At 50.5% G+C, this 22,006-nt stretch overlaps 31 non-coding genes across 31 annotated transcripts; 16 read left to right on the top strand and 15 right to left on the bottom strand.

Moving 5' to 3' along the window:
* Positions 1 to 174: 174 nt before the first annotated feature.
* TRNAT-AGU (transfer RNA threonine (anticodon AGU)) lies at positions 175 to 248 on the bottom strand. Its single transcript has one exon. It is a non-coding gene; the product is annotated as a tRNA-Thr (tRNA).
* An 852-nt stretch (positions 249 to 1,100) lies between these two features.
* TRNAS-GCU (transfer RNA serine (anticodon GCU)) lies at positions 1,101 to 1,182 on the top strand. The gene has a single exon. It is a non-coding gene; the product is annotated as a tRNA-Ser (tRNA).
* A 375-nt stretch (positions 1,183 to 1,557) lies between these two features.
* Positions 1,558 to 1,631, bottom strand: TRNAT-AGU (transfer RNA threonine (anticodon AGU)). The gene has a single exon. It is a non-coding gene; the product is annotated as a tRNA-Thr (tRNA).
* An 852-nt stretch (positions 1,632 to 2,483) lies between these two features.
* Positions 2,484 to 2,565, top strand: TRNAS-GCU (transfer RNA serine (anticodon GCU)). Its single transcript has one exon. It is a non-coding gene; the product is annotated as a tRNA-Ser (tRNA).
* Positions 2,566 to 2,936: 371 nt separating this feature from the next.
* On the bottom strand, positions 2,937 to 3,010 carry TRNAT-AGU (transfer RNA threonine (anticodon AGU)). The gene has a single exon. It is a non-coding gene; the product is annotated as a tRNA-Thr (tRNA).
* An 852-nt stretch (positions 3,011 to 3,862) lies between these two features.
* On the top strand, positions 3,863 to 3,944 carry TRNAS-GCU (transfer RNA serine (anticodon GCU)). Its single transcript has one exon. It is a non-coding gene; the product is annotated as a tRNA-Ser (tRNA).
* Positions 3,945 to 4,315: 371 nt separating this feature from the next.
* Positions 4,316 to 4,389, bottom strand: TRNAT-AGU (transfer RNA threonine (anticodon AGU)). The gene has a single exon. It is a non-coding gene; the product is annotated as a tRNA-Thr (tRNA).
* An 852-nt stretch (positions 4,390 to 5,241) lies between these two features.
* TRNAS-GCU (transfer RNA serine (anticodon GCU)) lies at positions 5,242 to 5,323 on the top strand. The gene has a single exon. It is a non-coding gene; the product is annotated as a tRNA-Ser (tRNA).
* A 375-nt stretch (positions 5,324 to 5,698) lies between these two features.
* Positions 5,699 to 5,773, bottom strand: TRNAT-AGU (transfer RNA threonine (anticodon AGU)). Its single transcript has one exon. It is a non-coding gene; the product is annotated as a tRNA-Thr (tRNA).
* Positions 5,774 to 6,625: 852 nt separating this feature from the next.
* On the top strand, positions 6,626 to 6,707 carry TRNAS-GCU (transfer RNA serine (anticodon GCU)). The gene has a single exon. It is a non-coding gene; the product is annotated as a tRNA-Ser (tRNA).
* Positions 6,708 to 7,082: 375 nt separating this feature from the next.
* Positions 7,083 to 7,156, bottom strand: TRNAT-AGU (transfer RNA threonine (anticodon AGU)). The gene has a single exon. It is a non-coding gene; the product is annotated as a tRNA-Thr (tRNA).
* Positions 7,157 to 8,008: 852 nt separating this feature from the next.
* Positions 8,009 to 8,090, top strand: TRNAS-GCU (transfer RNA serine (anticodon GCU)). The gene has a single exon. It is a non-coding gene; the product is annotated as a tRNA-Ser (tRNA).
* A 371-nt stretch (positions 8,091 to 8,461) lies between these two features.
* On the bottom strand, positions 8,462 to 8,536 carry TRNAT-AGU (transfer RNA threonine (anticodon AGU)). Its single transcript has one exon. It is a non-coding gene; the product is annotated as a tRNA-Thr (tRNA).
* An 852-nt stretch (positions 8,537 to 9,388) lies between these two features.
* On the top strand, positions 9,389 to 9,470 carry TRNAS-GCU (transfer RNA serine (anticodon GCU)). Its single transcript has one exon. It is a non-coding gene; the product is annotated as a tRNA-Ser (tRNA).
* Positions 9,471 to 9,841: 371 nt separating this feature from the next.
* On the bottom strand, positions 9,842 to 9,915 carry TRNAT-AGU (transfer RNA threonine (anticodon AGU)). Its single transcript has one exon. It is a non-coding gene; the product is annotated as a tRNA-Thr (tRNA).
* An 852-nt stretch (positions 9,916 to 10,767) lies between these two features.
* TRNAS-GCU (transfer RNA serine (anticodon GCU)) lies at positions 10,768 to 10,849 on the top strand. The gene has a single exon. It is a non-coding gene; the product is annotated as a tRNA-Ser (tRNA).
* Positions 10,850 to 11,224: 375 nt separating this feature from the next.
* TRNAT-AGU (transfer RNA threonine (anticodon AGU)) lies at positions 11,225 to 11,298 on the bottom strand. Its single transcript has one exon. It is a non-coding gene; the product is annotated as a tRNA-Thr (tRNA).
* An 852-nt stretch (positions 11,299 to 12,150) lies between these two features.
* TRNAS-GCU (transfer RNA serine (anticodon GCU)) lies at positions 12,151 to 12,232 on the top strand. Its single transcript has one exon. It is a non-coding gene; the product is annotated as a tRNA-Ser (tRNA).
* A 375-nt stretch (positions 12,233 to 12,607) lies between these two features.
* Positions 12,608 to 12,681, bottom strand: TRNAT-AGU (transfer RNA threonine (anticodon AGU)). The gene has a single exon. It is a non-coding gene; the product is annotated as a tRNA-Thr (tRNA).
* An 852-nt stretch (positions 12,682 to 13,533) lies between these two features.
* Positions 13,534 to 13,615, top strand: TRNAS-GCU (transfer RNA serine (anticodon GCU)). Its single transcript has one exon. It is a non-coding gene; the product is annotated as a tRNA-Ser (tRNA).
* A 371-nt stretch (positions 13,616 to 13,986) lies between these two features.
* Positions 13,987 to 14,060, bottom strand: TRNAI-AAU (transfer RNA isoleucine (anticodon AAU)). The gene has a single exon. It is a non-coding gene; the product is annotated as a tRNA-Ile (tRNA).
* An 852-nt stretch (positions 14,061 to 14,912) lies between these two features.
* Positions 14,913 to 14,994, top strand: TRNAS-GCU (transfer RNA serine (anticodon GCU)). The gene has a single exon. It is a non-coding gene; the product is annotated as a tRNA-Ser (tRNA).
* Positions 14,995 to 15,365: 371 nt separating this feature from the next.
* On the bottom strand, positions 15,366 to 15,439 carry TRNAT-AGU (transfer RNA threonine (anticodon AGU)). Its single transcript has one exon. It is a non-coding gene; the product is annotated as a tRNA-Thr (tRNA).
* Positions 15,440 to 16,291: 852 nt separating this feature from the next.
* Positions 16,292 to 16,373, top strand: TRNAS-GCU (transfer RNA serine (anticodon GCU)). Its single transcript has one exon. It is a non-coding gene; the product is annotated as a tRNA-Ser (tRNA).
* A 375-nt stretch (positions 16,374 to 16,748) lies between these two features.
* TRNAT-AGU (transfer RNA threonine (anticodon AGU)) lies at positions 16,749 to 16,822 on the bottom strand. Its single transcript has one exon. It is a non-coding gene; the product is annotated as a tRNA-Thr (tRNA).
* Positions 16,823 to 17,674: 852 nt separating this feature from the next.
* Positions 17,675 to 17,756, top strand: TRNAS-GCU (transfer RNA serine (anticodon GCU)). Its single transcript has one exon. It is a non-coding gene; the product is annotated as a tRNA-Ser (tRNA).
* A 371-nt stretch (positions 17,757 to 18,127) lies between these two features.
* TRNAT-AGU (transfer RNA threonine (anticodon AGU)) lies at positions 18,128 to 18,201 on the bottom strand. Its single transcript has one exon. It is a non-coding gene; the product is annotated as a tRNA-Thr (tRNA).
* An 852-nt stretch (positions 18,202 to 19,053) lies between these two features.
* On the top strand, positions 19,054 to 19,135 carry TRNAS-GCU (transfer RNA serine (anticodon GCU)). Its single transcript has one exon. It is a non-coding gene; the product is annotated as a tRNA-Ser (tRNA).
* A 1,297-nt stretch (positions 19,136 to 20,432) lies between these two features.
* TRNAS-GCU (transfer RNA serine (anticodon GCU)) lies at positions 20,433 to 20,514 on the top strand. The gene has a single exon. It is a non-coding gene; the product is annotated as a tRNA-Ser (tRNA).
* Positions 20,515 to 20,885: 371 nt separating this feature from the next.
* TRNAT-AGU (transfer RNA threonine (anticodon AGU)) lies at positions 20,886 to 20,959 on the bottom strand. The gene has a single exon. It is a non-coding gene; the product is annotated as a tRNA-Thr (tRNA).
* Positions 20,960 to 21,811: 852 nt separating this feature from the next.
* Positions 21,812 to 21,893, top strand: TRNAS-GCU (transfer RNA serine (anticodon GCU)). Its single transcript has one exon. It is a non-coding gene; the product is annotated as a tRNA-Ser (tRNA).
* Positions 21,894 to 22,006: the final 113 nt, after the last annotated feature.

The following is a 22,006-nucleotide window of genomic DNA, read 5'->3' on the forward strand; positions in this document are numbered from 1 at the left end:
GATGCCATCCTATATCCTCTAAAGAAAGTGGTGGCAGAGTTCCTCCTTTTCCCGCCATTAGCCAATACACATTCTTTATCCCGCCATGGGTCTATCTTTGGGCTGTGGGAAAGGCAAGTTCGATGTCAAACGCCTCCTTATCATTTTGCGTGAAAAGCTGAAAATAGGGAAGGTAGGCACTGCTGAGATTCGAACTCAGGATCTCTTGTTTACTAGACAGGCGCTTTAACCAACTAAGCCACAGCGCCACATGAGGAAGCCGCCGGGTGCCCGGGTTACAATATGGGCGCTTTAACCAACCAAGCCACAGTGCCACGGAAAGAAAGCGCTGGATCTCCTGTTTACTAGACAGGCGCTTGAAACGACCAAGCCACAGCGCCCTGCGAATAAACCGCCGCCGGGAAGCCTGCCAAACGGCATCTCTAATGGATGACTCCAATTTCTGCGCGCCTGTATTATTTGACGCAGCCCTTACAGCGTTTGCCTTTTTATCCCATCCTCGCCAGGAGGACCCATGTGGACAATAGAAGTCCCCCCTCCCCTTCCCTTCACGCCCCCCAAACATCCGCAGTGAGTTTCACGGGGTTGCCTTTGCAAAAGCTAAGAGACCTTCACTTCTATTCCATACTCGGCAGCAACATTTAATAATAGGAAGTCCCTGCGAGTCGTGACATTTAAGAAATCAAATCTTTTTGGGAAAGGCGCTGCTTGAAACCGCACGGACAAATTGGCAGAATGCCACAGCAGTTGGACGCATGTGGAGGGCTAGAGATTTGTGGTGGCGTGGCTGATTGAGCCAGCGCAGCATGCATCGAGATCTGTCTTGCTTTCACGGCATATTTAAGGAATAGACTGATTGAAGGAATGCCAGGGAAGTACAGACATGAGTAAGAACTATTGATGACTAGAGACATTTTGGCATTTAAACCCTTGGCGTGGGTTTATCTCTGGTAGACTTTCCACTAGAAAGACATTATATACCGTAGGAGTTGAGATAAGGCCCACTGGGCCAATGAACGACGCTACACGAGGTTGAGTGGAAACGCAGCCCAAGGCTCCTCAAAATTCTTTTGGGGATGTTGGGAATCGGCCGCCGCCAGGACGAGGTGGCCGAGTGGTTAAGGCGATGGACTGCTAATCCATTGTGCTCTGCATGCATGGGTTCGAATCCCATCCTCGTCGATTCTTTCTGACGTTTCCCACTTGGAAACTTGCTTTGCTGAGCCTCTTTTGTCTGCCAGCGGATGCCCAGAGCACGGACATTCACAATCACCATTCAAGAAGGGCCGTTGGCAAACTCTGCAATGACGTCTGGATGGATGGATGGTGTGGCCGATGAAGGGGGGCACTAGGAAGTCACCTCTCTTTTCATTTGTCTGGCTTGATGCCATCCTATATCCTCTAAAGAAGGTGGTGGCAGAGTTCCTCCTTTTCCCGCCATTAGCCAATACACATTCTTTATCCCGCCATGGGTCTATCTTTGGGCTGTGGGAAAGGCAAGTTCGATGTCAAACGCCTCCTTATCATTTTGCGTGAAAAGCTGAAAATAGGGAAGGTAGGCACTGCTGAGATTCGAACTCAGGATCTCCTGTTTACTAGACAGGCGCTTTAACCAACTAAGCCACAGCGCCACAAGAGGAAGCCGCCGGGTGCCCGGGTTACAATACGGGCGCTTTAACCAACCAAGCCACAGTGCCACGGAAAGAAAGCGCTGGATCTCCTGTTTACTAGACAGGCGCTTGAAACGACCAAGCCACAGCGCCCTGCGAATAAACCGCCGCCGGGAAGCCTGCCAAACGGCATCTCTAATGGATGACTCCAATTTCTGCGCGCCTGTATTATTTGACGCAGCCCTTACAGCGTTTGCCTTTTTATCCCATCCTCGCCAGGAGGACCCATGTGGACAATAGAAGTCCCCCCTCCCCTTCCCTTCACGCCCCCCAAACATCCGCAGTGAGTTTCACGGGGTTGCCTTTGCAAAAGCTAAGAGACCTTCACTTCTATTCCATACTCGGCAGCAACATTTAATAATAGGAAGTCCCTGCGAGTCGTGACATTTAAGAAATCAAATCTTTTTGGGAAAGGCGCTGCTTGAAACCGCACGGACAAATTGGCAGAATGCCACAGCAGTTGGACGCATGTGGAGGGCTAGAGATTTGTGGTGGCGTGGCTGATTGAGCCAGCGCAGCATGCATCGAGATCTGTCTTGCTTTCACGGCATATTTAAGGAATAGACTGATTGAAGGAATGCCAGGGAAGTACAGACATGAGTAAGAACTATTGATGACTAGAGACATTTTGGCATTTAAACCCTTGGCGTGTGTTTATCTCTGGTAGACTTTCCACTAGAAAGACATTATATACCGTAGGAGGTGAGATAAGGCCCACTGGGCCAATGAACGACGCTACACGAGGTTGAGTGGAAACGCAGCCCAAGGCTCCTCAAAATTCTTTTGGGGATGTTGGGAATCGGCCGCCGCCAGGACGAGGTGGCCGAGTGGTTAAGGCGATGGACTGCTAATCCATTGTGCTCTGCATGCATGGGTTCGAATCCCATCCTCGTCGATTCTTTCTGACGTTTCCCACTTGGAAACTTGCTTTGCTGAGCCTCTTTTGTCTGCCAGCGGATGCCCAGAGCACGGACATTCGCAATCACCATTCAAGAAGGGCCGTTGGCAAACTCTGCAATGACGTCTGGATGGATGGTGTGGCCGATGAAGGGGGGCACTAGGAAGTCACCTCTCTTTTCATTTGTCTGGCTTGATGCCATCCTATATCCTCTAAAGAAAGTGGTGGCAGAGTTCCTCCTTTTCCCGCCATTAGCCAATACATATTCTTTATCCCGCCATGGGTCTATCTTTGGGCTGTGGGAAAGGCAAGTTCGATGTCAAACGCCTCCTTATCATTTTGCGTGAAAAGCTGAAAATAGGGAAGATAGGCACTGCTGAGATTCGAACTCAGGATCTCCTGTTTACTAGACAGGTGCTTTAACCAACTAAGCCACAGCGCCACATGAGGAAGCCGCCGGGTGCCCGGGTTACAATATGGGCGCTTTAACCAACCAAGCCACAGTGCCACGGAAAGAAAGCGCTGGATCTCCTGTTTACTAGACAGGCGCTTGAAACGACCAAGCCACAGCGCCCTGCGAATAAACCGCCGCCGGGAAGCCTGCCAAACGGCATCTCTAATGGATGACTCCAATTTCTGCGCGCCTGTATTATTTGACGCAGCCCTTACAGCGTTTGCCTTTTTATCCCATCCTCGCCAGGAGGACCCATGTGGACAATAGAAGTCCCCCCTCCCCTTCCCTTCACGCCCCCCAAACATCCGCAGTGAGTTTCACGGGGTTGCCTTTGCAAAAGCTAAGAGACCTTCACTTCTATTCCATACTCGGCAGCAACATTTAATAATAGGAAGTCCCTGCGAGTCGTGACATTTAAGAAATCAAATCTTTTTGGGAAAGGCGCTGCTTGAAACCGCACGGACAAATTGGCAGAATGCCACAGCAGTTGGACGCATGTGGAGGGCTAGAGATTTGTGGTGGCGTGGCTGATTGAGCCAGCGCAGCATGCATCCAGATCTGTCTTGCTTTCACGGCATATTTAAGGAATAGACTGATTGAAGGAATGCCAGGGAAGTACAGACATGAGTAAGAACTATTGATGACTAGAGACATTTTGGCATTTAAACCCTTGGCGTGGGTTTATCTCTGGTAGACTTTCCACTAGAAAGACATTATATACCGTAGGAGGTGAGATAAGGCCCACTGGGCCAATGAACGACGCTACACGAGGTTGAGTGGAAACGCAGCCCAAGGCTCCTCAAAATTCTTTTGGGGATGTTGGGAATCGGTCGCCGCCAGGACGAGGTGGCCGAGTGGTTAAGGCGATGGACTGCTAATCCATTGTTCTCTGCATGCATGGGTTCGAATCCCATCCTCGTCGATTCTTTTTGACGTTTCCCACTTGGAAACTTGCTTTGCTGAGCCTCTTTTGTCTGCCAGCGGATGCCCAGAGCACGGACATTTGCAATCACCATTCAAGAAGGGCCGTTGGCAAACTCTGCAATGACGTCTGGATGGATGGTGTGGCCGATGAAGGGGGGCACTAGGAAGTCACCTCTCTTTTCATTTGTCTGGCTTGATGCCATCCTATATCCTCTAAAGAAGGTGGTGGCAGAGTTCCTCCTTTTCCCGCCATTAGCCAATACACATTCTTTATCCCGCCATGGGTCTATCTTTGGGCTGTGGGAAAGGCAAGTTCGATGTCAAACGCCTCCTTATTATTTTGCGTGAAAAGCTGAAAATAGGGAAGGTAGGCACTGCTGAGATTCGAACTCAGGATCTCCTGTTTACTAGATAGGCGCTTTAACCAACTAAGCCACAGCGCCACATGAGGAAGCCGCCGGGTGCCCGGGTTACAATACGGGCGCTTTAACCAACCAAGCCACAGTGCCACGGAAAGAAAGCGCTGGATCTCCTGTTTACTAGACAGGCGCTTGAAACGACCAAGCCACAGCGCCCTGCGAATAAACCGCCGCCGGGAAGCCTGCCAAACGGCATCTCTAATGGATGACTCCAATTTCTGCGCGCCTGTATTATTTGACGCAGCCCTTACAGCGTTTGCCTTTTTATCCCATCCTCGCCAGGAGGACCCATGTGGACAATAGAAGTCCCCCCTCCCCTTCCCTTCACGCCCCCCAAACATCCGCAGTGAGTTTCACGGGGTTGCCTTTGCAAAAGCTAAGAGACCTTCACTTCTATTCCATACTCGGCAGCAACATTTAATAATAGGAAGTCCCTGCGAGTCGTGACATTTAAGAAATCAAATCTTTTTGGGAAAGGCGCTGCTTGAAACCGCACGGACAAATTGGCAGAATGCCACAGCAGTTGGACGCATGTGGAGGGCTAGAGATTTGTGGTGGCGTGGCTGATTGAGCCAGCGCAGCATGCATCCAGATCTGTCTTGCTTTCACGGCATATTTAAGGAATAGACTGATTGAAGGAATGCCAGGGAAGTACAGACATGAGTAAGAACTATTGATGACTAGAGACATTTTGGCATTTAAACCCTTGGCGTGTGTTTATCTCTGGTAGACTTTCCACTAGAAAGACATTATATACCGTAGGAGGTGAGATAAGGCCCACTGGGCCAATGAACGACGCTACACGAGGTTGAGTGGAAACGCAGCCCAAGGCTCCTCAAAATTCTTTTGGGGATGTTGGGAATCGGCCGCCGCCAGGACGAGGTGGCCGAGTGGTTAAGGCGATGGACTGCTAATCCATTGTGCTCTGCATGCATGGGTTCGAATCCCATCCTCGTCGATTCTTTCTGACGTTTCCCACTTGGAAACTTGCTTTGCTGAGCCTCTTTTGTCTGCCAGCGGATGCCCAGAGCACGGACATTCGCAATCACCATTCAAGAAGGGCCGTTGGCAAACTCTGCAATGACGTCTGGATGGATGGATGGTGTGGCCGATGAAGGGGGGCACTAGGAAGTCACCTCTCTTTTCATTTGTCTGGCTTGATGCCATCCTATATCCTCTAAAGAAGGTGGTGGCAGAGTTCCTCCTTTTCCCGCCATTAGCCAATACACATTCTTTATCCCGCCATGGGTCTATCTTTGGGCTGTGGGAAAGGCAAGTTCGATGTCAAACGCCTCCTTATCATTTTGCGTGAAAAGCTGAAAATAGGGAAGGTAGGCACTGCTGAGATTCGAACTCAGGATCTTCCTGTTTACTAGACAGGCGCTTTAACCAACTAAGCCACAGCGCCACATGAGGAAGCCGCCGGGTGCCCGGGTTACAATACGGGCGCTTTAACCAACCAAGCCACAGTGCCACGGAAAGAAAGCGCTGGATTTCCTGTTTACTAGACAGGCGCTTGAAACGACCAAGCCACAGCGCCCTGCGAATAAACCGCCGCCGGGAAGCCTGCCAAACGGCATCTCTAATGGATGACTCCAATTTCTGCGCGCCTGTATTATTTGACGCAGCCCTTACAGCGTTTGCCTTTTTATCCCATCCTCGCCAGGAGGACCCATGTGGACAATAGAAGTCCCCCCTCCCCTTCCCTTCACGCCCCCCAAACATCCGCAGTGAGTTTCACGGGGTTGCCTTTGCAAAAGCTAAGAGACCTTCACTTCTATTCCATACTCGGCAGCAACATTTAATAATAGGAAGTCCCTGCGAGTCGTGACATTTAAGAAATCAAATCTTTTTGGGAAAGGCGCTGCTTGAAACCGCACGGACAAATTGGCAGAATGCCACAGCAGTTGGACGCATGTGGAGGGCTAGAGATTTGTGGTGGCGTGGCTGATTGAGCCAGCGCAGCATGCATCCAGATCTGTCTTGCTTTCACGGCATATTTAAGGAATAGACTGATTGAAGGAATGCCAGGGAAGTACAGACATGAGTAAGAACTATTGATGACTAGAGACATTTTGGCATTTAAACCCTTGGCGTGGGTTTATCTCTGGTAGACTTTCCACTAGAAAGACATTATATACCGTAGGAGGTGAGATAAGGCCCACTGGGCCAATGAACGACGCTACACGAGGTTGAGTGGAAACGCAGCCCAAGGCTCCTCAAAATTCTTTTGGGGATGTTGGGAATCGGCCGCCGCCAGGACGAGGTGGCCGAGTGGTTAAGGCGATGGACTGCTAATCCATTGTGCTCTGCATGCATGGGTTCGAATCCCATCCTCGTCGATTCTTTCTGACGTTTCCCACTTGGAAACTTGCTTTGCTGAGCCTCTTTTGTCTGCCAGCGGATGCCCAGAGCACGGACATTCGCAATCACCATTCAAGAAGGGCCGTTGGCAAACTCTGCAATGACGTCTGGATGGATGGATGGTGTGGCCGATGAAGGGGGGCACTAGGAAGTCACCTCTCTTTTCATTTGTCTGGCTTGATGCCATCCTATATCCTCTAAAGAAGGTGGTGGCAGAGTTCCTCCTTTTCCCGCCATTAGCCAATACACATTCTTTATCCCGCCATGGGTCTATCTTTGGGCTGTGGGAAAGGCAAGTTCGATGTCAAACGCCTCCTTATCATTTTGCGTGAAAAGCTGAAAATAGGGAAGGTAGGCACTGCTGAGATTCGAACTCAGGATCTCCTGTTTACTAGACAGGCGCTTTAACCAACTAAGCCACAGCGCCACATGAGGAAGCCGCCGGGTGCCCGGGTTACAATACGGGCGCTTTAACCAACCAAGCCACAGTGCCATGGAAAGAAAGCGCTGGATCTCCTGTTTACTAGACAGGCGCTTGAAACGACCAAGCCACAGCGCCCTGCGAATAAACCGCCGCCGGGAAGCCTGCCAAACGGCATCTCTAATGGATGACTCCAATTTCTGCGCGCCTGTATTATTTGACGCAGCCCTTACAGCGTTTGCCTTTTTATCCCATCCTCGCCAGGAGGACCCATGTGGACAATAGAAGTCCCCCCTCCCCTTCCCTTCACGCCCCCCAAACATCCGCAGTGAGTTTCACGGGGTTGCCTTTGCAAAAGCTAAGAGACCTTCACTTCTATTCCATACTCGGCAGCAACATTTAATAATAGGAAGTCCCTGCGAGTCGTGACATTTAAGAAATCAAATCTTTTTGGGAAAGGCGCTGCTTGAAACCGCACGGACAAATTGGCAGAATGCCACAGCAGTTGGACGCATGTGGAGGGCTAGAGATTTGTGGTGGCGTGGCTGATTGAGCCAGCGCAGCATGCATCGAGATCTGTCTTGCTTTCACGGCATATTTAAGGAATAGACTGATTGAAGGAATGCCAGGGAAGTACAGACATGAGTAAGAACTATTGATGACTAGAGACATTTTGGCATTTAAACCCTTGGCGTGGGTTTATCTCTGGTAGACTTTCCACTAGAAAGACATTATATACCGTAGGAGGTGAGATAAGGCCCACTGGGCCAATGAACGACGCTACACGAGGTTGAGTGGAAACGCAGCCCAAGGCTCCTCAAAATTCTTTTGGGGATGTTGGGAATCGGCTGCCGCCAGGACGAGGTGGCCGAGTGGTTAAGGCGATGGACTGCTAATCCATTGTGCTCTGTATGCATGGGTTCGAATCCCATCCTCGTCGATTCTTTCTGACGTTTCCCACTTGGAAACTTGCCTTGCTGAGCCTCTTTTGTCTGCCAGCGGATGCCCAGAGCACGGACATTCACAATCACCATTCAAGAAGGGCCGTTGGCAAACTCTGCAATGACGTCTGGATGGATGGTGTGGCCGATGAAGGGGGGCACTAGGAAGTCACCTCTCTTTTCATTTGTCTGGCTTGATGCTATCCTATATCCTCTAAAGAAGGTGGTGGCAGAGTTCCTCCTTTTCCCGCCATTAGCCAATACACATTCTTTATCCCGCCATGGGTCTATCTTTGGGCTGTGGGAAAGGCAAGTTCGATGTCAAACGCCTCCTTATCATTTTGCGTGAAAAGCTGAGAATAGGGAAGGTAGGCACTGCTGAGATTCGAACTCAGGATCTTCCTGTTTACTAGACAGGCGCTTTAACCAACTAAGCCACAGCGCCACATGAGGAAGCTGCCGGGTGCCCGGGTTACAATACGGGCGCTTTAACCAACCAAGCCACAGTGCCACGGAAAGAAAGCGCTGGATTTCCTGTTTACTAGACAGGCGCTTGAAACGACCAAGCCACAGCGCCCTGCGAATAAACCGCCGCCGGGAAGCCTGCCAAACGGCATCTCTAATGGATGACTCCAATTTCTGCGCGCCTGTATTATTTGACGCAGCCCTTACAGCGTTTGCCTTTTTATCCCATCCTCGCCAGGAGGACCCATGTGGACAATAGAAGTCCCCCCTCCCCTTCCCTTCACGCCCCCCAAACATCCGCAGTGAGTTTCACGGGGTTGCCTTTGCAAAAGCTAAGAGACCTTCACTTCTATTCCATACTCGGCAGCAACATTTAATAATAGGAAGTCCCTGCGAGTCGTGACATTTAAGAAATCAAATCTTTTTGGGAAAGGCGCTGCTTGAAACCGCACGGACAAATTGGCAGAATGCCACAGCAGTTGGACGCATGTGGAGGGCTAGAGATTTGTGGTGGCGTGGCTGATTGAGCCAGCGCAGAATGCATCCAGATCTGTCTTGCTTTCACGGCATATTTAAGGAATAGACTGATTGAAGGAATGCCAGGGAAGTACAGACATGAGTAAGAACTATTGATGACTAGAGACATTTTGGCATTTAAACCCTTGGCGTGTGTTTATCTCTGGTAGACTTTCCACTAGAAAGACATTATATACCGTAGGAGGTGAGATAAGGCCCACTGGGCCAATGAACGACGCTACACGAGGTTGAGTGGAAACGCAGCCCAAGGCTCCTCAAAATTCTTTTGGGGATGTTGGGAATCGGCTGCCGCCAGGACAAGGTGGCCGAGTGGTTAAGGCGATGGACTGCTAATCCATTGTGCTCTGCATGCATGGGTTCGAATCCCATCCTCGTCGATTCTTTCTGACGTTTCCCACTTGGAAACTTGCTTTGCTGAGCATCTTTTGTCTGCCAGCGGATGCCCAGAGCACGGACATTCGCAATCACCATTCAAGAAGGGCCGTTGGCAAACTCTGCAATGACGTCTGGATGGATGGTGTGGCCGATGAAGGGGGGCACTAGGAAGTCACCTCTCTTTTCATTTGTCTGGCTTGATGCCATCCTATATCCTCTAAAGAAGGTGGTGGCAGAGTTCCTCCTTTTCCCACCATTAGCCAATACACATTCTTTATCCCGCCATGGGTCTATCTTTGGGCTGTGGGAAAGGCAAGTTCGATGTCAAACGCCTCCTTATCATTTTGCGTGAAAAGCTGAAAATAGGGAAGGTAGGCACTGCTGAGATTCGAACTCAGGATCTCCTGTTTACTAGACAGGCGCTTTAACCAACTAAGCCACAGCGCCACAAGAGGAAGCCGCCGGGTGCCCGGGTTACAATACGGGCGCTTTAACCAACCAAGCCACAGTGCCACGGAAAGAAAGCGCTGGATCTCCTGTTTACTAGACAGGCGCTTGAAACGACCAAGCCACAGCGCCCTGCGAATAAACCGCCGCCGGGAAGCCTGCCAAACGGCATCTCTAATGGATGACTCCAATTTCTGCGCGCCTGTATTATTTGACGCAGCCCTTACAGCGTTTGCCTTTTTATCCCATCCTCGCCAGGAGGACCCATGTGGACAATAGAAGTCCCCCCTCCCCTTCCCTTCACGCCCCCCAAACATCCGCAGTGAGTTTCACGGGGTTGCCTTTGCAAAAGCTAAGAGACCTTCACTTCTATTCCATACTCGGCAGCAACATTTAATAATAGGAAGTCCCTGCGAGTCGTGACATTTAAGAAATCAAATCTTTTTGGGAAAGGCGCTGCTTGAAACCGCACGGACAAATTGGCAGAATGCCACAGCAGTTGGACGCATGTGGAGGGCTAGAGATTTGTGGTGGCGTGGCTGATTGAGCCAGCGCAGCATGCATCCAGATCTGTCTTGCTTTCACGGCATATTTAAGGAATAGACTGATTGAAGGAATGCCAGGGAAGTACAGACATGAGTAAGAACTATTGATGACTAGAGACATTTTGGCATTTAAACCCTTGGCGTGGGTTTATCTCTGGTAGACTTTCCACTAGAAAGACATTATATACCGTAGGAGGTGAGATAAGGCCCACTGGGCCAATGAACGACGCTACACGAGGTTGAGTGGAAACGCAGCCCAAGGCTCCTCAAAATTCTTTTGGGGATGTTGGGAATCGGCCGCCGCCAGGACGAGGTGGCCGAGTGGTTAAGGCGATGGACTGCTAATCCATTGTGCTCTGCGTGCATGGGTTCGAATCCCATCCTCGTCGATTCTTTCTGACGTTTCCCACTTGGAAACTTGCTTTGCTGAGCCTCTTTTGTCTGCCAGCGGATGCCCAGAGCACGGACATTCGCAATCACCATTCAAGAAGGGCCGTTGGCAAACTCTGCAATGACGTCTGGATGGATGGATGGTGTGGCCGATGAAGGGGGGCACTAGGAAGTCACCTCTCTTTTCATTTGTCTGGCTTGATGCCATCCTATATCCTCTAAAGAAAGTGGTGGCAGAGTTCCTCCTTTTCCCGCCATTAGCCAATACACATTCTTTATCCCGCCATGGGTCTATCTTTGGGCTGTGGGAAAGGCAAGTTCGATGTCAAACGCCTCCTTATCATTTTGCGTGAAAAGCTGAAAATAGGGAAGGTAGGCACTGCTGAGATTCGAACTCAGGATCTCCTGTTTACTAGACAGGCGCTTTAACCAACTAAGCCACAGCGCCACATGAGGAAGCCGCCGGGTGCCCGGGTTACAATATGGGCGCTTTAACCAACCAAGCCACAGTGCCACGGAAAGAAAGCGCTGGATCTCCTGTTTACTAGACAGGCGCTTGAAACGACCAAGCCACAGCGCCCTGCGAATAAACCGCCGCCGGGAAGCCTGCCAAACGGCATCTCTAATGGATGACTCCAATTTCTGCACGCCTGTATTATTTGACGCAGCCCTTACAGCGTTTGCCTTTTTATCCCATCCTTGCCAGGAGGACCCATGTGGACAATAGAAGTCCCCCCTCCCCTTCCCTTCACGCCCCCCAAACATCCGCAGTGAGTTTCACGGGGTTGCCTTTGCAAAAGCTAAGAGACCTTCACTTCTATTCCATACTCGGCAGCAACATTTAATAATAGGAAGTCCCTGCGAGTCGTGACATTTAAGAAATCAAATCTTTTTGGGAAAGGCGCTGCTTGAAACCGCACGGACAAATTGGCAGAATGCCACAGCAGTTGGACGCATGTGGAGGGCTAGAGATTTGTGGTGGCGTGGCTGATTGAGCCAGCGCAGCATGCATCCAGATCTGTCTTGCTTTCACGGCATATTTAAGGAATAGACTGATTGAAGGAATGCCAGGGAAGTACAGACATGAGTAAGAACTATTGATGACTAGAGACATTTTGGCATTTAAACCCTTGGCGTGGGTTTATCTCTGGTAGACTTTCCACTAGAAAGACATTATATACCGTAGGAGGTGAGATAAGGCCCACTGGGCCAATGAACGACGCTACACGAGGTTGAGTGGAAACGCAGCCCAAGGCTCCTCAAAATTCTTTTGGGGATGTTGGGAATCGGCCGCCGCCAGGACGAGGTGGCCGAGTGGTTAAGGCGATGGACTGCTAATCCATTGTGCTCTGCGTGCATGGGTTCGAATCCCATCCTCGTCGATTCTTTCTGACGTTTCCCACTTGGAAACTTGCTTTGCTGAGCCTCTTTTGTCTGCCAGCGGATGCCCAGAGCACGGACATTCGCAATCACCATTCAAGAAGGGCCGTTGGCAAACTCTGCAATGACGTCTGGATGGATGGATGGTGTGGCCGATGAAGGGGGGCACTAGGAAGTCACCTCTCTTTTCATTTGTCTGGCTTGATGCCATCCTATATCCTCTAAAGAAGGTGGTGGCAGAGTTCCTCCTTTTCCCGCCATTAGCCAATACACATTCTTTATCCCGCCATGGGTCTATCTTTGGGCTGTGGGAAAGGCAAGTTCGATGTCAAACGCCTCCTTATCATTTTGCGTGAAAAGCTGAAAATAGGGAAGGTAGGCACTGCTGAGATTCGAACTCAGGATCTCCTGTTTACTAGACAGGCGCTTTAACCAACTAAGCCACAGCGCCACAAGAGGAAGCCGCCGGGTGCCCGGGTTACAATACGGGCGCTTTAACCAACCAAGCCACAGTGCCACGGAAAGAAAGCGCTGGATCTCCTGTTTACTAGACAGGCGCTTGAAACGACCAAGCCACAGCGCCCTGCGAATAAACCGCCGCCGGGAAGCCTGCCAAACGGCATCTCTAATGGATGACTCCAATTTCTGCGCGCCTGTATTATTTGACGCAGCCCTTACAGCGTTTGCCTTTTTATCCCATCCTCGCCAGGAGGACCCATGTGGACAATAGAAGTCCCCCCTCCCCTTCCCTTCACGCCCCCCAAACATCCGCAGTGAGTTTCACGGGGTTGCCTTTGCAAAAGCTAAGAGACCTTCACTTCTATTCCATACTCGGCAGCAACATTTAATAATAGGAAGTCCCTGCGAGTCGTGACATTTAAGAAATCAAATCTTTTTGGGAAAGGCGCTGCTTGAAACCGCACGGACAAATTGGCAGAATGCCACAGCAGTTGGACGCATGTGGAGGGCTAGAGATTTGTGGTGGCGTGGCTGATTGAGCCAGCGCAGCATGCATCCAGATCTGTCTTGCTTTCACGGCATATTTAAGGAATAGACTGATTGAAGGAATGCCAGGGAAGTACAGACATGAGTAAGAACTATTGATGACTAGAGACATTTTGGCATTTAAACCCTTGGCGTGGGTTTATCTCTGGTAGACTTTCCACTAGAAAGACATTATATACCGTAGGAGGTGAGATAAGGCCCACTGGGCCAATGAACGACGCTACACGAGGTTGAGTGGAAACGCAGCCCAAGGCTCCTCAAAATTCTTTTGGGGATGTTGGGAATCGGCTGCCGCCAGGACGAGGTGGCCGAGTGGTTAAGGCGATGGACTGCTAATCCATTGTGCTCTGTATGCATGGGTTCGAATCCCATCCTCGTCGATTCTTTCTGACGTTTCCCACTTGGAAACTTGCTTTGCTGAGCCTCTTTTGTCTGCCAGCGGATGCCCAGAGCACGGACATTCGCAATCACCATTCAAGAAGGGCCGTTGGCAAACTCTGCAATGACGTCTGGATGGATGGTGTGGCCGATGAAAGGGGGCACTAGGAAGTCACCTCTCTTTTCATTTGTCTGGCTTGATGCCATCCTATATCCTCTAAAGAAGGTGGTGGCAGAGTTCCTCCTTTTCCCGCCATTAGCCAATACACATTCTTTATCCCGCCATGGGTCTATCTTTGGGCTGTGGGAAAGGCAAGTTCGATGTCAAACGCCTCCTTATCATTTTGCGTGAAAAGCTGAAAATAGGGAAGGTAGGCACTGCTGAGATTCGAACTCAGGATCTCCTGTTTATTAGACAGGCGCTTTAACCAACTAAGCCACAGCGCCACATGAGGAAGCCGCCGGGTGGCCGGGTTACAATATGGGCGCTTTAACCAACCAAGCCACAGTGCCACGGAAAGAAAGCGCTGGATCTCCTGTTTACTAGACAGGCGCTTGAAACGACCAAGCCACAGCGCCCTGCGAATAAACCGCCGCCGGGAAGCCTGCCAAACGGCATCTCTAATGGATGACTCCAATTTCTGCGCGCCTGTATTATTTGACGCAGCCCTTACAGCGTTTGCCTTTTTATCCCATCCTCGCCAGGAGGACCCATGTGGACAATAGAAGTCCCCCCTCCCCTTCCCTTCACGCCCCCCAAACATCCGCAGTGAGTTTCACGGGGTTGCCTTTGCAAAAGCTAAGAGACCTTCACTTCTATTCCATACTCGGCAGCAACATTTAATAATAGGAAGTCCCTGCGAGTCGTGACATTTAAGAAATCAAATCTTTTTGGGAAAGGCGCTGCTTGAAACCGCACGGACAAATTGGCAGAATGCCACAGCAGTTGGACGCATGTGGAGGGCTAGAGATTTGTGGTGGCGTGGCTGATTGAGCCAGCGCAGCATGCATCCAGATCTGTCTTGCTTTCACGGCATATTTAAGGAATAGACTGATTGAAGGAATGCCAGGGAAGTACAGACATGAGTAAGAACTATTGATGACTAGAGACATTTTGGCATTTAAACCCTTGGCGTGTGTTTATCTCTGGTAGACTTTCCAATAGAAAGACATTATATACCGTAGGAGGTGAGATAAGGCCCACTGGGCCAATGAACGACGCTACACGAGGTTGAGTGGAAACGCAGCCCAAGGCTCCTCAAAATTCTTTTGGGGATGTTGGGAATCGGCCGCCGCCAGGACGAGGTGGCCGAGTGGTTAAGGCGATGGACTGCTAATCCATTGTGCTCTGCATGCATGGGTTCGAATCCCATCCTCGTCGATTCTTTCTGACGTTTCCCACTTGGAAACTTGCTTTGCTGAGCCTCTTTTGTCTGCCAGCGGATGCCCAGAGCACGGACATTCACAATCACCATTCAAGAAGGGCCGTTGGCAAACTCTGCAATGACGTCTGGATGGATGGTGTGGCCGATGAAGGGGGGCACTAGGAAGTCACCTCTCTTTTCATTTGTCTGGCTTGATGCCATCCTATATCCTCTAAAGAAGGTGGTGGCAGAGTTCCTCCTTTTCCCGCCATTAGCCAATACACATTCTTTATCCCGCCATGGGTCTATCTTTGGGCTGTGGGAAAGGCAAGTTCGATGTCAAACGCCTCCTTATCATTTTGCGTGAAAAGCTGAAAATAGGGAAGGTAGGCACTGCTGAGATTCGAACTCAGGATCTCCTGTTTACTAGACAGGCGCTTTAACCAACTAAGCCACAGCGCCACATGAGGAAGCCGCCGGGTGCCCGGGTTACAATATGGGCGCTTTAACCAACCAAGCCACAGTGCCACGGAAAGACAGCGCTGGATCTCCTGTTTACTAGACAGGCGCTTGAAACGACCAAGCCACAGCGCCCTGCGAATAAACCGCCGCCGGGAAGCCTGCCAAACGGCATCTCTAATGGATGACTCCAATTTCTGCGCGCCTGTATTATTTGACGCAGCCCTTACAGCGTTTGCCTTTTTATCCCATCCTCGCCAGGAGGACCCATGTGGACAATAGAAGTCCCCCCTCCCCTTCCCTTCACGCCCCCCAAACATCCGCAGTGAGTTTCACGGGGTTGCCTTTGCAAAAGCTAAGAAACCTTCACTTCTATTCCATACTCGGCAGCAACATTTAATAATAGGAAGTCCCTGCGAGTCGTGACATTTAAGAAATCAAATCTTTTTGGGAAAGGCGCTGCTTGAAACCGCACGGACAAATTGGCAGAATGCCACAGCAGTTGGACGCATGTGGAGGGCTAGAGATTTGTGGTGGCGTGGCTGATTGAGCCAGCGCAGCATGCATCCAGATCTGTCTTGCTTTCACGGCATATTTAAGGAATAGACTGATTGAAGGAATGCCAGGGAAGTACAGACATGAGTAAGAACTATTGATGACTAGAGACATTTTGGCATTTAAACCCTTGGCGTGTGTTTATCTCTGGTAGACTTTCCACTAGAAAGACATTATATACCGTAGGAGGTGAGATAAGGCCCACTGGGCCAATGAACGACGCTACACGAGGTTGAGTGGAAACGCAGCCCAAGGCTCCTCAAAATTCTTTTGGGGATGTTGGGAATCGGCCGCTGCCAGGACGAGGTGGCCGAGTGGTTAAGGCGATGGACTGCTAATCCATTGTGCTCTGCATGCATGGGTTCGAATCCCATCCTCGTCGATTCTTTCTGACGTTTCCCACTTGGAAACTTGCTTTGCTGAGCCTCTTTTGTCTGCCAGCGGATGCCCAGAGCACGGACATTCGCAATCACCATTCAAGAAGGGCCGTTGGCAAACTCTGCAATGACGTCTGGATGGATGGATGGTGTGGCCGATGAAGGGGGGCACTAGGAAGTCACCTCTCTTTTCATTTGTCTGGCTTGATGCCATCCTATATCCTCTAAAGAAGGTGGTGGCAGAGTTCCTCCTTTTCCCGCCATTAGCCAATACACATTCTTTATCCCGCCATGGGTCTATCTTTGGGCTGTGGTAAAGGCAAGTTCGATGTCAAACGCCTCCTTATCATTTTGCGTGAAAAGCTGAAAATAGGGAAGGTAGGCACTGCTGAGATTCGAACTCAGGATCTCCTGTTTACTAGACAGGCGCTTTAACCAACTAAGCCACAGCGCCACATGAGGAAGCCGCCGGGTGCCCGGGTTACAATACGGGCGCTTTAACCAACCAAGCCACAGTGCCACGGAAAGAAAGCGCTGGATCTCCTGTTTACTAGACAGGCGCTTGAAACGACCAAGCCACAGCGCCCTGCGAATAAACCGCCGCCGGGAAGCCTGCCAAACGGCATCTCTAATGGATGACTCCAATTTCTGCGCGCCTGTATTATTTGACGCAGCCCTTACAGCGTTTGCCTTTTTATCCCATCCTCGCCAGGAGGACCCATGTGGACAATAGAAGTCCCCCCTCCCCTTCCCTTCACGCCCCCCAAACATCCGCAGTGAGTTTCACGGGGTTGCCTTTGCAAAAGCTAAGAGACCTTCACTTCTATTCCATACTCGGCAGCAACATTTAATAATAGGAAGTCCCTGCGAGTCGTGACATTTAAGAAATCAAATCTTTTTGGGAAAGGCGCTGCTTGAAACCGCACGGACAAATTGGCAGAATGCCACAGCAGTTGGACGCATGTGGAGGGCTAGAGATTTGTGGTGGCGTGGCTGATTGAGCCAGCGCAGCATGCATCCAGATCTGTCTTGCTTTCACGGCATATTTAAGGAATAGACTGATTGAAGGAATGCCAGGTAAGTACAGACATGAGTAAGAACTATTGATGACTAGAGACATTTTGGCATTTAAACCCTTGGCGTGGGTTTATCTCTGGTAGACTTTCCACTAGAAAGACATTATATACCGTAGGAGGTGAGATAAGGCCCACTGGGCCAATGAACGACGCTACACGAGGTTGAGTGGAAATGCAGCCCAAGGCTCCTTAAAATTCTTTTGGGGATGTTGGGAATCGGCCGCCGCCAGGACGAGGTGGCCGAGTGGTTAAGGCGATGGACTGCTAATCCATTGTGCTCTGCATGCATGGGTTCGAATCCCATCCTCGTCGATTCTTTCTGACGTTTCCCACTTGGAAACTTGCTTTGCTGAGCCTCTTTTGTCTGCCAGCGGATGCCCAGAGCACGGACATTCGCAATCACCATTCAAGAAGGGCCGTTGGCAAACTCTGCAATGACGTCTGGATGGATGGTGTGGCCGATGAAGGGGGGCACTAGGAAGTCACCTCTCTTTTCATTTGTCTGGCTTGATGCCATCCTATATCCTCTAAAGAAGGTGGTGGCAGAGTTCCTCCTTTTCCCGCCATTAGCCAATACACATTCTTTATCCTGCCATGGGTCTATCTTTGGGCTGTGGGAAAGGCAAGTTCGATGTCAAACGCCTCCTTATCATTTTGCGTGAAAAGCTGAAAATAGGGAAGGTAGGCACTGCTGAGATTCGAACTCAGGATCTCCTGTTTACTAGACAGGCGCTTTAACCAACTAAGCCACAGCGCCACATGAGGAAGCCGCCGGGTGCCCGGGTTACAATACGGGCGCTTTAACCAACCAAGCCACAGTGCCACGGAAAGAAAGCGCTGGATCTCCTGTTTACTAGACAGGCGCTTGAAACGACCAAGCCACAGCGCCCTGCGAATAAACCGCCGCAGGGAAGCCTGCCAAACGGCTTCTCTAATGGATGACTCCAATTTCTGCGCGCCTGTATTATTTGATGCAGCCCTTACAGCGTTTGCCTTTTTATCCCATCCTCGCCAGGAGGACCCATGTGGACAATAGAAGTCCCCCCTCCCCTTCCCTTCACGCCCCCCAAACATCCGCAGTGAGTTTCACGGGGTTGCCTTTGCAAAAGCTAAGAGACCTTCACTTCTATTCCATACTCGGCAGCAACATTTAATAATAGGAAGTCCCTGCGAGTCGTGACATTTAAGAAATCAAATCTTTTTGGGAAAGGCGCTGCTTGAAACCGCACGGACAAATTGGCAGAATGCCACAGCAGTTGGACGCATGTGGAGGGCTAGAGATTTGTGGTGGCGTGGCTGATTGAGCCAGCGCAGCATGCATCCAGATCTGTCTTGCTTTCACGGCATATTTAAGGAATAGACTGATTGAAGGAATGCCAGGGAAGTACAGACATGAGTAAGAACTATTGATGACTAGAGACATTTTGGCATTTAAACCCTTGGCGTGGGTTTATCTCTGGTAGACTTTCCACTAGAAAGACATTATATACCGTAGGACGTGAGATAAGGCCCACTGGGCCAATGAACGACGCTACACGAGGTTGAGTGGAAACGCAGCCCAAGGCTCCTCAAAATTCTTTTGGGGATGTTGGGAATCGGCCGCCGCCAGGACGAGGTGGCCGAGTGGTTAAGGCGATGGACTGCTAATCCATTGTGCTCTGCATGCATGGGTTCGAATCCCATCCTCGTCGATTCTTTCTGACGTTTCCCACTTGGAAACTTGCTTTGCTGAGCCTCTTTTGTCTGCCAGCGGATGCCCAGAGCACGGACATTCACAATCACCATTCAAGAAGGGCCGTTGGCAAACTCTGCAATGACGTCTGGATGGATGGTGTGGCCGATGAAGGGGGGCACTAGGAAGTCACCTCTCTTTTCATTTGTCTGGCTTGATGCCATCCTATATCCTCTAAAGAAGGTGGTGGCAGAGTTCCTCCTTTTCCCGCCATTAGCCAATACACATTCTTTATCCCGCCATGGGTCTATCTTTGGGCTGTGGGAAAGGCAAGTTCGATGTCAAACGCCTCCTTATCATTTTGCGTGAAAAGCTGAAAATAGGGAAGGTAGGCACTGCTGAGATTCGAACTGAGGATCTCCTGTTTACTAGACAGGCGCTTTAACCAACTAAGCCACAGCGCCACATAAGGAAGCCGCTGGGTGCCCGGGTTACAATACGGGCGCTTTAACCAACCAAGCCACAGTGCCACGGAAAGAAAGCGCTGGATCTCCTGTTTACTAGACAGGCGCTTGAAACGACCAAGCCACAGCGCCCTGCGAATAAACCGCCGTCGGGAAGCCTGCCAAACGGCATCTCTAATGGATGACTCCAATTTCTGCGCGCCTGTATTATTTGACGCAGCCCTTACAGCGTTTGCCGTTTTATCCCATCCTCGCCAGGAGGACCCATGTGGACAATAGAAGTCCCCCCTCCCCTTCCCTTCACGCCCCCCAAACATCCGCAGTGAGTTTCACGGGGTTGCCTTTGCAAAAGCTAAGAGACCTTCACTTCTATTCCATACTCGGCAGCAACATTTAATAATAGGAAGTCCCTGCGAGTCGTAACATTTAAGAAATCAAATCTTTTTGGGAAAGGCGCTGCTTGAAACCGCACGGACAAATTGGCAGAATGCCACAGCAGTTGGACGCATGTGGAGGGCTAGAGATTTGTGGTGGCGTGGCTGATTGAGCCAGCGCAGCATGCATCCAGATCTGTCTTGCTTTCACGGCATATTTAAGGAATAGACTGATTGAAGGAATGCCAGGGAAGTACAGACATGAGTAAGAACTATTGATGACTAGAGACATTTTGGCATTTAAACCCTTGGCGTGGGTTTATCTCTGGTAGACTTTCCACTAGAAAGACATTATATACCGTAGGAGGTGAGATGAGGCCCACTGGGCCAATGAACGATGCTACACGAGGTTGAGTGGAAATGCAGCCCAAGGCTCCTCAAAATTCTTTTGGGGATGTTGGGAATCGGCCGCCGCCAGGACGAGGTGGCCGAGTGGTTAAGGCGATGGACTGCTAATCCATTGTGCTCTGCATGCATGGGTTCGAATCCCATCCTCGTCGATTCTTTCTGACGTTTCCCACTTGGAAACTTGCTTTGCTGAGCCTCTTTTGTCTGCCAGCGGATGCCCAGAGCACGGACATTCACAATCACCATTCAAGAAGGGCCGTTGGCAAACTCTGCAATGACGTCTGGATGGATGGTGTGGCCGATGAAGGGGAGCACTAGGAAGTCACCTCTCTTTTCATTTGTCTGGCTTGATGCCATCCTATATCCTCTAAAGAAGGTGGTGGCAGAGTTCCTCCTTTTCCCGCCATTAGCCAATACACATTCTTTATCCCGCCATGGGTCTATCTTTGGGCTGTGGGAAAGGCAAGTTCGATGTCAAACGCCTCCTTATCATTTTGCGTGAAAAGCTGAAAATAGGGAAGGAAGGCACTGCTGAGATTCGAACTCAGGATCTCCTGTTTACTAGACAGGCGCTTTAACCAACTAAGCCACAGCGCCACATGAGGAAGCCGCCGGGTGCCCGGGTTACAATACGGGCGCTTTAACCAACCAAGCCACAGTGCCACGGAAAGAAAGCACTGGATCTCCTGTTTACTAGACAGGCGCTTGAAACGACCAAGCCACAGCGCCCTGCGAATAAACCGCCGCCGGGAAGCCTGCCAAACGGCATCTCTAATGGATGACTCCAATTTCTGCGCGCCTGTATTATTTGACGCAGCCCTTACAGCGTTTGCCTTTTTATCCCATCCTCACCAGGAGGACCCATGTGGACAATAGAAGTCCCCCCTCCCCTTCCCTTCACGCCCCCCAAACATCCGCAGTGAGTTTCACGGGGTTGCCTTTGCAAAAGCTAAGAGACCTTCACTTCTATTCCATACTCGGCAGCAACATTTAATAATAGGAAGTCCCTGCGAGTCGTGACATTTAAGAAATCAAATCTTTTTGGGAAAGGCGCTGCTTGAAACCGCACGGACAAATTGGCAGAATGCCACAGCAGTTGGACGCATGTGGAGGGCTAGAGATTTGTGGTGGCGTGGCTGATTGAGCCAGCGCAGCATGCATCCAGATCTGTCTTGCTTTCACGGCATATTTAAGGAATAGACTGATTGAAGGAATGCCAGGGAAGTACAGACATGAGTAAGAACTATTGATGACTAGAGACATTTTGGCATTTAAACCCTTGGCGTGGGTTTATCTCTGGTAGACTTTCCACTAGAAAGACATTATATACCGTAGGACGTGAGATAAGGCCCACTGGGCCAATGAACGACGCTACACGAGGTTGAGTGGAAACGCAGCCCAAGGCTCCTCAAAATTCTTTTGGGGATGTTGGGAATCGGCCGCCGCCAGGACGAGGTGGCCGAGTGGTTAAGGCGATGGACTGCTAATCCATTGTGCTCTGCATGCATGGGTTCGAATCCCATCCTCGTCGATTCTTTCTGACGTTTCCCACTTGGAAACTTGCTTTGCTGAGCCTCTTTTGTCTGCCAGCGGATGCCCAGAGCACGGACATTCACAATCACCATTCAAGAAGGGCCGTTGGCA

Source organism: Leptodactylus fuscus, chromosome 7, assembly GCF_031893055.1.
Source record: "Leptodactylus fuscus isolate aLepFus1 chromosome 7, aLepFus1.hap2, whole genome shotgun sequence".
Lineage (NCBI taxonomy): Eukaryota > Metazoa > Chordata > Amphibia > Anura > Leptodactylidae > Leptodactylus > Leptodactylus fuscus.